This window comes from Zalophus californianus, chromosome X (assembly GCF_009762305.2).
Source record: "Zalophus californianus isolate mZalCal1 chromosome X, mZalCal1.pri.v2, whole genome shotgun sequence".
NCBI lineage: Eukaryota > Metazoa > Chordata > Mammalia > Carnivora > Otariidae > Zalophus > Zalophus californianus.
Window position 1 is genome coordinate 30,456,862 of NC_045612.1, and position 17,710 is coordinate 30,474,571.

Sequence of the window (17,710 nt, forward strand, 5' to 3'; positions counted from 1 at the left end):
CCTATTGTTGAACATTAAGTTGTTTCCAACCCTCTTCTATTACACACAGTGCTTCGGTAAACATCCTCTTGTGTATACCATTATGCACATGAGTGATCATTTTCTTGGAATAAATTTCCATGGGTAGAGTTGTGGGATCCAACAGTGTGAACATTTGAAGGTCCAATTGCCCTCCACAAAGGACATAGCAATCTACCCACCCAGCACCCAGGGTGTGAGGGTGCCCATTTTCCTCAATCCTTGCCTACAGTGAGTATTTTTAATCTTTTTCAACTTTGCCAATCTATGGGCACAATAGGGTAGATCACTGTTGGCTTTAATTGCATCTAAAATTGCTCCTGGGTCTCCTGGGTGGCTCAGTCGGTTAGGCGGCTGCCTTCGGCTCAGGTCATGATCCTGGGGTCCTGGGATCGAGCCCCGCGTCTGGCTCCCCGCTCAGCGGAGAGCCTACTTCTCCCTCTCTCTCTGCCTGCCACTCTGCCTACTTATGCACTCTATCTGTCGAATAAATAAATAAAATCTTTAAAAAAAATAAAAAAAATAAAATTGCTCCTGAGGCTTATTTATTCAACAGATAAAATTCAGGACCAACTATGTGCTGAACACTGTATTAGGTACCAGAGACACAATGGTGAACAAAAATGGTCATAGATACCGATCTTAATGAAGCTTACAATTGAATGAAAGACACAGACGTTAATCAAAGGATGCCACAAATAAACACCCTGTGATAAGAATCATGAAGGAGAAGCACCAAGAGCTTTGAGAACATAAAATAGGACATCAGGGAAGGCTTCCCGGAGGAAATGATGGTGAGGTTGGTAACTGAAGGGAGAGTTGGAGTCATCAAGCAAAGCAAGGAAGTATTCCACAGAGAAAACAACATGTGCAAAGACCCGTGGTAGGAGAGAGCACGGGGAGGCACTGCAAAGTCAGCGGACTTGGAGCACAAAGAGTGAAGGACAGGTTCAGAGAGATAGGCAGGGGCTAGGGCATTCAGGAGGGTCAAGTGGGTTAAGGATTTTGGTCTTTATCTGAAGTGCAAAGGGAAATCATTGGCGAGTTGAAAGCAGGAGGCTGACGTATCAGATTTGCAGCGTGAGAAGATTGCCGTGGCTCCGGTGTAGAGAAGAGATTGGCAGGGAGCACGAGTGGATGCAGGCAGGCTATCCAGGAGGGCAGTAGTTGAGATGAATGATGATGGTGCTGGCTTGGAGCATGTGGCAACTTTGTACACAAAGAGCAATGCACGGATACAAACTCTGGTAGTGTCAGGACAGATACTATGCAACCAAGAATCAAGCCAAAACCCAATCAGCAACGAGTCCTGGCCTATGTCCATCTGGAATCTCTCTCTTGAATCTATTCCATCAACCCTGTTCCAGCTCAGGCCTTATCCTCTCCTGCCCTGACCCATGCACCAGTCACTTCTGTGGCCTCTGGTCTCACTGTCTCCAGTTTCTTTTCTGCACCTGTCACCACAAAGATTTCTTTCTTTCTTCCTTCCTTCCTTCCTTCCTTCCTTCCTTCCTTCCTTCCTTCCTTCCTTCCTTCCTTCCTTCCTTTCTTTCTTTCTTTCTTTTTCTTTCTTTTCTTCTTTCTTTCTTTTCTTTCTTTCTTTCTTTTTTCTTTTCTTTCTTTCTTTTCTTTCTTTCTCTTCTTTCTTTCTTTCTTCTTCTTCTTTCTTTTCTTTTCTTTCTTTCTTTTTTCTTTCTTTTTCTTTCTTTTCTTTCTTTCTTTCTTTCTTTCTTTCTTTCTTTCTTCTCTTTCTTTCTATTCTTTCTTTCTTTTTAAGGATTTTATTTATTTATTTGAGAGACAGCGAGGGTGAGAGAGCACAAATGGGGGGAACAGCAGAGGCAGAGGGAGAGGGAGAAGCAGACTCCCTGCTGAGCAGGGAGCCCGATGTGGGACTTGATCCCAGGACCCTGGGATCAGGATCTGAGCTGAAGGCAGCCGCTTAACCGATTGAGCCACCCAGGCTCCCCAAAGATTTTTCTTAATAATGGCTTTATTGAGATATAATTCACATAATCATACAACTCTCCTTTTTAAAAGGTACAATTCAGTGGCTTTTAGCATTTCACGGATATGCCAACCATTGTCACAATCTAATTTTAGAACATTTTCCTCACTTCCAAAAGAAACCCCAGAGCCATTGGCAGTCACGCCCCCACCCCCTCCCAACCTTTCCAGCTCTAGGCAAATACGAATCTACAGAGTGTAGACTTCCCTATTCTGGACACTTAGTAAAATTAGAATTATACAGTACATGGTCTTTGGTGACTGGCTTCTTTCACTTAGCATCATGTTTTCAAGGTTCATCCATGTTGCAGCACGTATCGGAACTTCATTCCTTTTTAAGGCAGAGTAATATTCCATTGTATGGACGTACCACTGTTATTTCTCCACCCATCCATTGATGGACATTTGGGTTGTTTCCACTTTTTGGTCATTATGATGAATGCTGCTATGTGCTTTCACATACAAGTTTTTGGGGAGACCTATGTTTTCATTTCTCCTGGGTCATATAATGACTACGCTTAACATTTTAGGAGCTGCCGGCCTGCTTTCCAAAGCAGCTGCACCTTTATACATTACAGCCAGCTGTGAAGGATGGTTCCAATTTCTCCACTTTCTTGCCAACACTTGCTATTGTATGTCATTTTTATTGTAGCTACCCTAGTATGTGTGAAGTGGGTGTTTCTCGTGGTTTCCATTTACAGTTCTCTGAAGGCTAATGATGTCGAGCCTCTTTTCACAAATGTATTGACCACCTATCTATCTGCTTTGGAGACATGTCTATTCAGATCCTTTGCCTATTTTTTTTTACCTTTTATTTTTTTATTGAGATATAATTGACATATGACATTATTGTATGCCCGTACTGTCCTAAGCATTTTGCAAATTTAGATATATTTAGGGGTGTCTGGGTAGCTCAGTTGGTTAAGTGCCCGACTCTTGGCTTTGGCTCAGATTATGATCTTAGGATCGTGAGATCAAGCCCTGCGTCGGGCTCCATGCTCAATGGGGAGTCTGCTTGGGATTCTCTCCCTTTCCCTCTGCCCCTTCCTCCACTTGCATGCTCTCTAAATCAATCAATCAATTAATTAAATCTTCATAATAGCCCTGTAAAATAGGTACTGTTATTATCATTATCTGAATTTTACAGGGAGAGAAGAAACCAAGGCACAAAGAGGTTCATTTTGCCTCAGATCACATAGCTAGTAAGAGGCATACTGAAATTTAAACCCACGTTAAAACAATTTATTCAAGCCAAGAGAAATTTGGTGGGTCCAGCTGTCATTGCCTCATGCCTCATGTCATGAATTTTGCAAGTCCGGTTCACCACGTGATGTGCTGTAGAAAGCAATAAAGATTATGAATTTTATCTGTGCTCATGCCTTTAATCATGAGCTATTTAGAAGAGATTGATCTCAAGTATGGAGATTTACCGAGCTGCCATCTCCAATCAAGAGCTTTTGGAATAAGAGTTCCCAAATCCAATTTGTTAGACCTCCAGTGATTCACAAGATTATATTTTCATATGGATGTGACAAGACATCTAAACACATTGAACTTGAAACTGCAGGGGACAAACAAAAGCTCCGTTGATTTGTTCAAGGAAATGGAGACTCCAACTGGACATGTGGATTGGGCAGATGGTGACAGGAAGCCGCTCATTTTCCATTACCAAGCTATCTCGAGTTCAATGCATTCATAGATTTGGAAGAATGCTGCACTCCATTTGGTGGAAAATAAGTCAATGTGTGTGAGGATTTTCTTCCCTGGATGCAGGGGGAGGGGTGCAGAGGAGCATTTAGACCACAGGATCCTGAGAGCCCAGGACTGGAGGAGGGAGGGAGTCTCCTACCTTGGGCTAGACACACAGAGCCAGCTATCTGCAAGTCAAGAAGGCCAGAGCAATAACAGCAGGATCAGAGCCAACTTCCAGGCCTGGGCCATGCTTGGCAGGCACCGAGCATGCTTGATTGCCCTGCATTTTGTGTAGCAGCCTTGATAGGATGCAGAGGGCCCAGCTGAATTTAAGGCACTGGGGCAGGGTGGTCAGAAGAGGGTGCTAGGTTTTGTTTTCTCCAGTATTACAGTTTTAGTGAGCTATAATAATTCACATACCACACAATTCATCTGGCTTATATGTTTTGATGAGTACAGACAGTCCTTAATTTTCATAAACACACAAAATATAATTTAAAAGACATTTTTATGATTGTGTTGAGAGTACAGATATTAGGCTGTCATTTATTTATGTATACCCTGCCTATTGCTAAATTATCAGACCCACTACTACTAGTGTGTGCCAGCATTCAGCTCAGTGAACTGGATCCACCAAGAATTTTGCAGGTAAACATTATCCCAACCTCTCCAGTTGGACAGCCAATCTTTAGACAAGGTTAAGGTCTTCCTGATGCAGCTGAAAGTGTGCTCTCTTTCTGAAAACTGACAAAACTGAAGTCCCAGACGGTCTGTCTCTGGAGTCAGCATGAGACAGGCCCAGACTGAATAGCTCCTGCATTTCCAGTTCATTTTGGTAAATATCAATGTTCTATTCTCATTGAACCAATGGAAATTGACCAATGACCAACAATAGGCCTATAAATGTGCACTTTTGAGTGAATACAGTTGATTTAACTTTTTTGGATCCTTCAGATTTCTGCCCCTACAGTCCCTATCACTGAAGAGCCACCAAGCCATATTTCACTATTACTATCCATTTATGTGGCTTGTATATATCTGCATCTTTTATTATGTGACCTCTGATGGAAAAAATGTGGTGCCCCGCCTTAAACAAACTTTACCGAAATTTCAGTTCTCTTGCCTAGATTTGTGATCAGAACTACATGGGAAGTCATTTAAACCTGTAATATGTGATAAGGGGCTTAGAGAGCTAGTATTTTTTCTCTATTGTTTACTGAGGGCTAATCCATTTATTTTGGAAACCAGTAGTGGAGGTGGTTGGGAGATATTCTGTTATGGAAGCTGAGAAGCTGAACCTCTGGTTTCACCTAAATGGAAGGTCATAGGACCTCTGGAGGTGGGCCATGAAGCTACTTACAACGAAGCCCAGATCTTCCTCAGGAAGCAAACTTGGCTATTTGCCAGCATGTCAAAAAGTGCTTTATGGAGTCCCTGAGTTTCACAATATGAAGCATGGGATTAACCAGTAACTTCAATAATGTTCCAGCTCTGGAAAGACCGCATAGAGCCCCTTTGGGGAGTGGGGGTGGGGCATACCATATGAAAGTGCGCTTCAGTAAAGGGTGCTTGTCCTTCCTGACCAGATCCCACCTGCCCTTGAGGCATGATGATTTCAGCCTTACTTACTTTAGAGGTCTCTTCAAAGTTCCCATATCCCATGTCTCGGCAGGGAGAACCAAGGGTTCTTAATTCTAGAACCTTCGCCCCCCACCCCCCAGATACACATCCATGCTCACCTTCAGTTTTTGATTCCAGCTCGGGGTAATGGACTCATACCGTTTGAGTCCACTCCTGAGCCTTTGTTGACTGCCTGGCATTTCTCAACTCATCTCTGGTTGCTAGTGTTTACCCACTCCTTTAAACCCTGCCTGTGTCCTTGACTTGAACTTTTAGCTGGAGATTGACACTATGAAATGTCTGATTTTAAGTAACACAACTTCCCCATGAGTTGACTTGGTTGAATTAGCTGCAAGTCAGTATGCCCCCAGGTGACTGAACCTACTTTATTAAAGTTATTTAATATTGGGCACCTGGGTGGCTCAGTTGGTTAAGCGACCGCCTTCGGCTCAGGTCATGATCCTGGAGTCCCGGGATCGAGTCCCGCATCGGGCTCCCTGCTCGGCGGGGAGTCTCCTTCTCCCTCTGACCCTCTTCCCTCTCGTGCTCTCTGTCTCTCATTCTCTCTCTCAAATAAATAAATAAAATCTTAAAAAAAAAGTTATTTAATATTGACCAATTGTGTATAGAAAACATGTGCTGAAGTCATTGCTTACAATTTCATCTTAATTAATTCTAATAGGAGCAAAATACTATGACTGATTATCTTTTAAGATACCTCTTGACAGGTTGATAGAATCATGTCACCAGCCTATTAAAGGTCCCCGTGTCTATTCGCCGTGGTAGGGGAAAATATGTGTCCAGGTGATTGGAATGCAGATTCAAATTATTGGAGGAGAAATTTAAAAAGAAGTAGGCAGGCTCTTGGCAAGTGCTTTCTGACCTACTGCAATATTGGAGCTAATTAGTAGAAAAGATGAGATCAGAGGAGTTACCTGGCCACCAGGAGAACTCACAGGATGGTAGTACCTTGGTGAATTTACTAAAATCCACGGTCTGTCCTTCACCTTTGCAACTTAAAACACTTCAGCTTCTATGGGGCGCCTGGGTGGCTCAGTCATTAAGCATCTGCTTTAGGCTCAGGTCATGATCCCAGAGTCCTGGGATCGAGCCCCGCATCGGGCTCCCTGCTCAGCGGAAAGCCTGCTTCTCCCTCTCCCACTGCCCCTGCTTGTGTTCCCTCTCTCGCTGTGTCTCTCTCTGTCAAATAAATAAATAAAATCTTAAAAAAAAACAACACTTCAGCCTCTAGATAAACAAAATGCGCTATATACACGCAATGGAATATTATTCAGTCTGAGCAAGGAAGGGAATTCTGACACATGCTACAACATGGACCAATCTTAAAGACATTATGCTGAGTGAAATAAGTCAGTTACCAGAGGACAAATACTGTATGATTCCACTTATGTGAGGTCCTAGAGTCGTCACATTCATAGAGACAGAAAGTAGAATGGTGGTTGCCAAAGGCTGGGGGCAAAAGGGATGGAGAGTTATTATTTAATAGGTATAGAGTTTCAGTTTTGGAAAATGAGAAAAGTTCTGGAGATGGATGGTGGTGATGGTTGCATAACAATGTGAATGCACCTAATGCTAGTGAACTGTGCACTTAAGAATTGGTTAAAATGGTAAATTTTATGTATATTTTTCTATGACTAAATAATAATAATAAAAAATTTTAAAACACAAAAAATAAAACACTCCAAACCAGGAAAATGAACTCATGGTAGCTAATTTCACATTAATTAAAGCAGAGTGCCAATTTACCAATTTACAAAGAAATCTAGAACACCAAGGGAAAAATCATAAAGGGAAATATTGATTGATTTTGACTGTATAAATATTCTTAATTTCTTTACACCAAAATCCATCATAAAATTAATGACAAAGGATTAATACCCATACTATATAAAGAGCTCATACAAATTAACAGAAAAATAAGTGTTTCAATATAAAAGTGGCTAAGGACATGATCAGGAAATTCATAAAAGAAAAAATACAGTTGGGTGGTAACATTTCAATTCTTCTTTCTCTTGTTGGTGGAATGCTGGAGGCTAATTGAGGGCTTGAGACCTTATACTGATGGCTTGAAATCAGTCATGATGAGAGTATTTCGACCATGGAAACCAGCAAGTGCTGCGTATCAGAGTTTGGTTTTCTTCCTTGGAGAACAGGTTGTTACCTGCAAACTACTGTGCATATTCAGTCATTCTCTCTCACCTGGTTCCTTTCCAATTACTTTTAATCACTCTCAAGTCTTCTCTGCCAACTTTAAAGAAGCCCCTACCCATACTTTATTCTTCTCCAGCTGCCATACCATTTCTGTCTTCCTTCACATCAAACTTCTTCAAAGAATTGACTAGACTTGCTGAATCCATGTACTCATTTCTTAATTATTCTTCAGTACACTTAAGCCATTTTTTGCCACCACCACTCCCCTGAAACAGCTCTTGCCCAGCTCAACGAGCTCCATGAACCCTAAATTCTATGGAGAGTTTTCCCTTACCTTTCTGGCCTCTTGGCAGTCAGTATTCAACTCTGTTGACCATTACTTTCTTGCAATCTTCTTGTCCTTGGGCTTCAGTGTAATACATGATCCTGGTTTGCCTCCCACCTTTTTAGCTCCTCCTTTTCAGTTCCCTTCTCAGATTCTTCTTTACATTTCCCGCATTTAAATATTGGTGATTTCCAGAGATTAGTCTTGAGTTGTCTTCTCTTCTCTATTCTCTCCTTAGGTGATGTCATCCATTCCTGTGACTTTATTTTTTTTAAGATTTATTTATCTATTTTAGAGAGAGAGAGAGAGAGAGAGAGAGAGAGAGAGAGCATGAGCAGGGGGAGGGGCAGAGGGAGAGAGAGAAGGGAAACAGACTCCCCGCTGAGTGGGGAGCCCAGCTTGGGGCTTGATCTCTGGATCTTGAGATCATGACCTGAGCCAAAACCAAGAGTTGGATGCTTAACCGACTGAGTCACTCAGGTGCCCCCATTACCGACTTATATGCAAATGATTACTAAATCTGTATCTCCAGCCCTGGCCTCTCCTCTGAGTTCCAATTGCCTACTTGACAATGTATCCCTCTCAGTGTCTCAAAAGCATCTCAGACTCGACTTATCCCAAACTGGAGCCAAAGGCTTTCTCTCTTTTCCTCAAACCAGAGGTTCTCTAGTGTTCCCCATCTCAATAAAATGCACCACGATATAAGCCGGAAACTTAGGGGCCAACTTTGGCATCTCTGTCTTCATCTCCCACATCACAAGTCTGGGTTGTCTTTGCCTTCTAAATATTTCCCAGGTAAGTTCTCTCTCTCTTTTTCAAAGATTTTATTTATTTATTTGACAGAGAGAGACACAGCAAGAGAGGGAACACAAGCAGGGGGAGTGGGAGAGGGAGAAGCAGGCTTCCCGCTGAGCAGGGAGCCCGATGTGGGGCTCGATCCCAGGATCCTGGGACCATGACCTGAGCCGAAGGCAGACGCTTAACCAATTGAGCCACCCAGGCGCCCCCACCAAGGGAACTTTTCAAAACAGGAGTCTGATCGTGTCACACTCCTGCCTTAAACCTCTCAATGGTTTCCCATTGCTTAGAATTAAAAAAAAAAAAAAAAAAAAAAAAAACTTGCAATGGCCTAGGGCCCTGAAATATCTGGCTCTGTGCCCATGTCTCCAGCTTCATTTCATACCACTCCAGTCCCCCTGTACTCCAGGCACGCCAACTTTCTTTTGGTTTCTTTTTTTTTTTTTCTGTTAAAGAATTGCTTTATTAATACAAAACATACACACAAACTACTGAGTGCTAAGAAATTTAAATATCTAAGTCATAGCAAACAGGTGGCAATTCAACATCCAGGGTTGACAGAATGCTTGGAGACTGCAACAGATTCGACTCCCATGGTGGAGAGGGCATCTTCAGAGGTGAAGGGGGGCCCAGGTGCAACAGCTTCTCGAGTTCCTCTTCCTCATCAAGGATCATGAGAGGCACTCCACTCAAGGGGAGGCGTGCAATCTGGTGCTCTTCAGGCAGGTCAAAACTCTCAAAATCCAAAGGATTGAAGGGAAAGAATTTTTCTATTTCTGGATAGGTGTCATCCGAGGCAGGAACAGAGTTTTTTGCTTTGATGGTCTTCTCAGTCACCTTTTTGGCAGAGAAGGTCGGCTGCTTTTGTTTGAGAGATCCATTAGTCTTTACTGAGTTTTCTGTGGCTCTGGTGACAGTTCCCAAAGCCTTTCTGGTAACTTTAGGTAAGGCTGCTTGAGCATCAAACATTTTGCCTACATGTGGTGTTGAAACCTGAGATCTCCCATCTAAAGCTTTGACTGGAGGCCTAGACCCCGGCTTCAGCCCGTCCTTGGGAGCCACACGGGTGCCTGGTTCTCCATTTTCCTTATCAACAAAGATCAGGGTAGCCATTCTGGACTAGCGTCCACCCACGTCGGAATCAACAGCCAAATTCAACCAAGATTCGGTCTTTTCTTTTGGTTTCTTGAACAGAGCCTTCACACATGTTCTTCCCTTTGCCTGGAATGCTCTCTCCCCTCCTGTCCTCCCTGCATCTTGCTAATCTGTCATCTCAATTCAAATGTCAGTTCCCTCCATGAAGCCTCCTATACTGACATGCTAGACTAAATCCAATCTGCATCCCCCCAACCCCACCCCGCCATTATAAGTTCTCATGGTACATTAAATATCTCCTTAATTGCTCTTATTACTGTTTTATTTTTGCATTTATGTGTGTGATTATTTGATTATTTCTGTTTCCCCACTAGACCATAAATTCTACGAAGGCAAGGACTAAGTCTGTTTTTGCTCATCATTGATCTCTAGCACCTAGACTTAAGACATGGTACACAGTAGGTACATAATTAATATTTGCAGGATTAATGAATCACTTAGTGATTCTTTTTTTATTTTAAAGATTTTATTTATTTATTTGACAGAGAGAGACACAGAGAGAGAGGGGACACAAGCAGGGGGAGTGGGAGAGGGAGAAGCAGGCTTCCCGCCGAGCAGGGAGCCTGATGCGGGGCTCGATCCCAGGACCCTGGGATCATGACCTGAGCCGAAGGCAGACGCTTAATGACTGAGCCACCCAGGCGCCCCTCACTTAGTGATTCTTGTGTATAGGAAATTCATAAAACTAGGCCAGCTAATATTTCTCCTTTTATTAAGGCTTCCAGGAAGCTAAGAATCATATTTAAAGCTTAATCACAGTAATCATATCAACCCTCTATAAATAAGATATGTGAATCATCTCTTTTAATCTTGGTGTTCTATTCCTAGTTTATTGACCCATAAAATCTGTTTTGGATTAAGATGCTGTGTGTACGTGTGCATGTGTGTGCCCACACATGCACACACATGTATGTGAGCATATATATGCATACAAAAATAAATCAGTACCTAAATGCAAAGTGTTGAGAGATTGATACAAGTGAAGACCTCATCTTTTTTTTTTTAAGATTTATCTTTTTATTTTAGAGAGAGAGAAAGAGTGCATGTGTGCGCAGGGGCAGAGGGAGAGAGAGAGAAATCCTCAAGCAGACTCCCCACTGAGCACAGAGCCCCATGTGGGGTTCGATTCCAGGACCACAAGATCATGACCTGAGCTAAAATCAAGAGTCAGACACTTAACTGGCTGAGCCACCCAGGTGCCCCGCCCCCTTTTTTTAAGACCTCATCTTAAGCAATGATAGTGGTGATGGTGAAACTAGTGGTTTTTTTTTTCTAAGATTTTATTTATTTGACAGAGAGAGGGACAGCGAGAGAAAGAGAGAGAGAGAGAGTAGGGGGAGTGGGAGAGGGAGAAGCAGGCCTCCTGCCAAGCATGGAGCCCGATGTGGGGCTCGATTCCAGGATCCTGGGATCATGACCTGAGCCGAAGGCAGCCGCTTAACCGACTGAGCCACCCAGGCACCCGTGAAGCTAGTGTTTTATCCAACGTGTCATTACCACCTTTTTCCCAGCTCTTTTTTTTTCAAACTCTACCCCCAACATGGGGCTCCAAGATCAAGAGTCACATGCTCTACCAACTGAGCCAGCCAGGCACCCCTCTGTCTCATATTTCAAACCTTTCACAGTGCTTGTGGTTCATCTGTGGACTGTAAGGACACTGGATAGAGACCTTGTTTCTCTAGATTCTGTACCATGTCTAGGGGCTGTTGATTATTATCATTCAAATCACAGAACTTATTGTCTTTAAAAAAATTTTTTTAAAGATTTTATTTATTTATTTATCAGAGAGAGATAGAGAGAGCTCAAGCAGGGGGAGCGGCAGGCAGAGGAAGAAGCAGGCTCCCCGCTGAGCAAGGAGCCCAATGCGGGACTCGATCCCAAGATCCTGGGATCATGACCTGAGCCGAAGGCAGATGCTTAACCGCCTGAGCCCACCCAGGCATCCCTAAAAAAGTTTTTTTTTTTAAAGACTTTATATTTTTTAAGTAATCTCTACACCCAACATGGGACTCGAAATCACAATGCCGAGACCAAGAGTCGTGCGCTCCAGCAGCCAGGAGCCAGACAGGCACCCCTTGTCTTTTTAAACCATTTTTTTTTTTTTATCTTGTGAAATGTAACACACTTCAGAGGAGTTCCTAAAGCATACACAGCAAATATCAGCATTTATAAAGCAAACGCTCATGTGACCACCACCAGTTTAAGAAATAAAGCATTGGTATTTATTGTCTATGGTGCGTGTTGGATACTGCCTTCTGGCACATTTGGAACTGACTACTTGACTTTCAGTGCACACATAGTGAATCTCCTCAGTTAGACAGTTCCATGAGAACAAAAATCGTACCTTATATTTCTTTATACCTCTCCTGGTGCCTAGTGCAGTGAGTGCCCTAGATATAGAAGGGGGGCGATGCAGTTTACATGATTCTGCATCTTAGATGAACTCTGTGACTCTGGGAAGACCACTGAAGGCTAATTTTGCCAAACAAGAATTGTTTGAGGGAAGACAAAATTGTATCATTTGTCTAAATCTGTATATACAGATCAGGGTATGAGAATTAACTAGTACATCATGATGTGGGCGGGCAGCCCAGCCTTCTCTTGAGTTCTGGCTCTTGCCCAATGTAGAAAGCCAGCCTGGACCTATTGGGATAGCCTCCTAACTGGCCTTTGGGTCCTTCGTCTTGCCCTCGTTCAATCAGTTCTTTGGTTGGTGACTCGAGTGACCTGTGTGGACAGAGATGTCACTGTGTCATGCCACTGCTCAATAACCATTCATGCACTGGGTCTCCTCCAGCGGTGATGCACCTGGGAGGCTTGTTACAAACCCGCACTTTACCCCGTGCAAAGTCCGAGTCAGCAGGTCCAAGGTGGGGTCTAGGTAGCTGCATCCATAAGAAGCACTGTGGGTGAGGGGCGCCTGGGGGGCTCAGTCCCTGGGGCGTCTAACTCTTGGTTTCGGCTCACATCATGATCTTCGGGTCGTGGGATTGAGCCCTGTGTCGGGCTCCGTGCTCGGCATGGAGTCTGCTGGAGATTCTCTCTCTCCCTCTGCCTCACCCTCCGCTCCTCACTTCTCTCTCTCTCTCTCTCTCTCTCTTTAAAATAAATAAATAAATAAATAAAATCTTAAAAAAAAAAAAAAGCACCGTGGGGGATTGTGAGGCCGTTGGTTCAGGTCCCATCCATGAGGAAACACAGTCTCAAAGGCTCTTTTAGTCCCTGCGGGTTGGAACTTGAGCACCCTCAGCATGGCCCACAAAGCCCTTAACGGGTGGCCCCTTTTAATGCTGACTCTGTTCCCTCCCTGCCACTCCACTCTCATGTTACTGTCACAACATTTCTTGCTGTGACAGTGTTCTGATTCCCAAGTCCTAACTGCATTAATCGCTCCCTGCTCCAATGTTTTCCCCAAGCTGGAGCCAGAGCGACCTTCCAAAACTGCAGACACGTTCATATGACTCCCTTGCTCAAAACCATTTGGTGGCTCCTCACCATCGAAGGGACAGTTTCTCTAACTGGCTCAGGTGGCACAACATTTGGATGTCATGGTGTTCTTTCCAGAATGCCATGGAATAATTGATATATTAAATCGCACCATATGAAAGAAAACACTTTTTGGGGCACCTGGGTGGCTCAGCTGGTTGAGCATCTGCCTTCGGCTCAGGTCGTGATCCCAGGGTCCTAGGATCGAGTCCCGCATCGGGCTCCCTGCTCAGCGGGAGGCCTGCTTCTCCCTCTCCCTCTGCCACTCTCTCGCTCAGTCTCTCTCTCTCAAAGAAATAAATAAAATCTTTAAAAAAAAAGAAATAAAACACTTTTCAAAAGACTACTTCTGCTAGCAGAAAATACGTCCACATTATGTGTGTGCAATATGAAATCATAGCCACAAGCACAGATGTCCATGAAAAAAATAAACCGTTGAATTAAGCATGATCAATACTGGGATTGTCTGTTTAATATTCATTTGCTTCTTGTTCATTCATTTTGTTGCTTGCTAGCAGATAAGCAGGAGCATCTGTTAAAGATTTAGGGAAAATTTATGATTAAAAAAAGTTAAAATAGAGAAATTTCTACCCATTATCTGATTTTTTTTTTTTTTCACTGTGAGCATCCATCCATTTGCGGCGGGCGTGTTTCCAGACTGAGCAGGCATTGTCCCTGGAGAGCACAACTTGAGAACCCCTACTCTGGAGCATGAAGTGTAAACTCTTTGGCATGACCAATGCGATGCTTCCAGATCTGACCCCATCTTACCGTCTAGCCTCATTTATAGCCACTGCAAACCCCGCCCCCAGGGCCAAGACTTGGAATTCGCTAAATGTTTGCTGTCTTGTGATTGTACAAATACCATTCTTCTACTCCGCCCCCCCCAACCGCCGCCCCCTTGATGACCAGATAACCTACTACTCATTCCTCAAGACACCAGCCAAGGACTCTTCTTTCAGGTGCCTTTCTTCACCTCTCTGGGTCTCTATCTCCCCAAGGTCTTGCTCCGGACTGATGACGTCACTGCTCATTTGTGAGGCTATCTGCCAACTGGCCTGGGAGCTCCCTCAGGTCGCAGTAGGGGTTCTTGTTGCCCACCTTTTCTCGAGTTCCCCGGCATTTAGCATGGTGGCTGGTGTGAGGTGGGGACTTGGTGCATATTTGTGGAATGAATGAGTACGATTGCAAAGGAAGTGAAGTCTATTTTTAGAATCTTCCAGCTCCCTACAGGGGTGCCATCTGTACCTTTTCTGGCACCCCTTCTCCAACCCCATGCACTCTGTAACCTTATGCTGGCCATGTAGAAATCCACCAGGATCTACCATCCTTGCTGGAGCCCCGGCTTCAAGCTTTTCCCTCGCTATCCTACCGTGCCTTACCCGTCCTGTGTGCCATCCCTCCATGGGCTAGATTTCAGATGAACCGGTGGTTCTCACACTTTAGCATCAAGTTCAAACACCGGTTGCTGGGGCCCAGGCCTCTAGGGTCTGATTCAGTAGGTCTTGGCCGGGGGCTGGGAGCTTGCATTTCTACTAACATCCCTGGTGATGCTGCTAGACAAAGACCACATTTTGAGAACCAGTGGGATAAATTAGTGTAAAACCAGGAGCAGCAGGTAATTGAGGCACAAAGGAACCCTTACTTCATCTTGACTCCGCCCCTTAACTGAGGTTCTGATTCTGGCAGGCACTATCTGGATTTCCTCTATCCCACATCATTTTCCCTCTGCTTTGCTTGGTCTGCCTCCTCCAACTTTCTGATCTTTTCAGATTGTTCTATAGCTTCCTTCACTTTAGCCCAACATTACCATCCCTCCCTTCCTCCTTTCATAAAGCCACCATTTCAGGACAAAGGCTCTCCTGAGCTGTTAGCTCCATTTCATCGCCCTCTTTCCCCTCCCCGCTCCCCCATTCAGTCTTAGCAACCCCCCTACCCCAGGAGTGAGTGACCTTTCTAAAGCTTGGCTCCCATTAGGGTCCACTCCCACCTAGCAGGGGTAGCCATTTCCCCTCCCCGGGAGGCTGGTTCTACAAACAACATTAGCATGCTAATGACAGTCACCTGCTGGCCCTGGGAAATCGCGGCGTGCTCCGGCTTCCTCAAGGACAGTGGAAACACTGAAAACAGCACGTTTAAATGCTTCCGTTCATTCATTCACTCAACAAACATTGATTGAGCACCTGCCAGACACTGCGCTGGGCCCGAAGGATCCCCCCAGGACACATGGAACATGGGTCTGTGTTCGTGGGCAGCGCCTGAGGGTCCACAATGCCTCTTCATGAAGCGGATCTTTTGCTCCACTCGTCAAGGGGGACAGACATTCAAGGAAGAAACTGACCCCTCATGAGTCCTGTTGCCTCAGCCTTCCTGCCCGCCCTGTGCCTGGGCAGGTGATCCGGGACCAAGGATTGGGAAACACCAACCCAGTGAGTTTCCAGATCTCTTTGTTGAAATAAACATTATAGGGGCACCTGGGTGGCTCAGTCGTTAAGGGTCTGCCTTCGGCTCAGGTCATGATCCCAGGGTCCTTGGATCGAGCCCCGCATCGGGCTCCCTGCTCAGCTGGAAGCCTGCTTCTCCCTCTCCCATTCCCTTTCCCACTCCCCCTGCTTGTGTTCCCTCTCCAGCTGTCTCTCTCTGTCAAATACATAAAATCTTAAAAAAAAAATGAAAGAAACATTATAATCCACACCTCTCAGCTATTGGCCCACTGTATTGAGTGAGGCCAAGGTATGTAAAGCCCAGCACACAGTGAGCTAAAACCTCTCTGCACATACACACACCCATGCGGACATACACACACCGACACACACACACACACATAATGACACAAATACCAACACACACACATTTGACACACACACCAACACACAATACTGGCATGCACACCTTTATACACATTCCAACACACACTGAAAATACACTCTGACACACACGCATCAACACAGACACAGACACACACTGAAACAGACACACTGGACAGACACACATCAACAAACACAAACACAGGAGTAAACACATGCCAACACACACACACACACACACACACACATTGACACATGCTGAAACACACGGACACGTAGCTGACACACCCACTGACACATACAAATGCACACCTATTCACACGTCAGTACCAATCCACAGCCCACGGAAACCGGGATGCCCAGAACCCAGCAAGGGCTTGCAGCAGGCAGCAGGTCTTAGAGGGGCCAAGGGGTTGCAGGAGACTTGAATTACATACTTGGTTCCAGTCTGGAGGTCCAGATTTTTGGAGGAGGGGGCCTCCCAGGTTCTGAGGGTCCCTAGGGACAGGTGGGTGGAGTGGGTCACCTGGGCGGGGCACCAAGGATTTTGAGCTAAGGTACCCCCTGGGGGGGCTGAAATGTACGGAGCCTTGGTCGGCAGGGAGCGCTAAGGTGGGGGGCGGAGGGGCGGTTGGTAGGGGGGTGGGGGCGGGCAGTACGCCAGAGAGCAGGCAGGATTCCCGGGAAGCCCAGCTGCACCAGGCCCTCCTCCAGGCTCCACTCCCCCATGCTCTGGATATCAGCTCTCGCCTCTGGCTTCCAGATGCACCCCTCTCCTCACGCCACCACCCAAGTCCCATGTCCAGATCATTTAGTAACCTCGGGCCCTTCTCCGTCCACCACACCCCAGCCTTTGCCAGGGAAGACCTGTCTCCCTCCCAGACACCCAGCCGGGAAGCGGCCAGTCACCTCTGACTCCCCGCCCCCATCCGGTCTGGGCCCAGCCTTACAGCGGTTCCTCATATACAGCGCTGGTCCCGCGTGTCGCTGCCACCCAATCCAGGGCCCGGCACCTCCCCCAGGCCCTGCTCCAGCACCCTGGTGGGCCTCGGAGACAACAGCCGCCCCTCTTCCCTGCCGTCACCATCTGCCCCCGAGGGCCCGCGCTGTCTCCTGAACTCCCCTGTACTGGTCCCTGATTGTGCCAGGCTCTTCTCTTTTGGCCTCTCCTGGGTCTCTAGCGCAGCGATGGGCACACGGTCGGCGCCCTCAATACTTGGCTTGTCACGACTGTCCCGACTGCTACCCCCTCCTTGTGTCTCTTTCTTCTGGACCCGCCCCCCCTTCCCCCATCCCAATCCCCTGCCCTCTTGCTCAGGAAACGCTTAATTGGGCGCTTCCTGGACGCCAGACCCCGAACTAAGCACCGGGGATGCATTTTGCGGAGTCCCTGTTCTCAAGGTGCACACCGCACGTAGAGAGCTCCCTGAGACAGTGTGAGAAGCACTGTCCCGGCAGGTAGAACGCAGTGCCAGGAAAGCACGACATGTGGCCACACCCTCCTCTGCCTTCCCTCCTCCTCCCCAGGCCTGGGCTTCGGCATCGGGTCCCTTCTGTCTCCCTGGTTCCTGTTTTTCTCCTTTCCTCTCTCCTGCCTCCCCCTCTGCCGCTCCCGCCTTTGGGCCGCTGC

General features: G+C 45.9%; 1 pseudogene; it reads right to left on the reverse strand.

Annotated features, from left to right (window-relative positions):
- Positions 1 to 9,173: 9,173 nt before the first annotated feature.
- On the reverse strand, positions 9,174 to 9,795 carry LOC113930683 (annotated as a pseudogene).
- Positions 9,796 to 17,710: the final 7,915 nt, after the last annotated feature.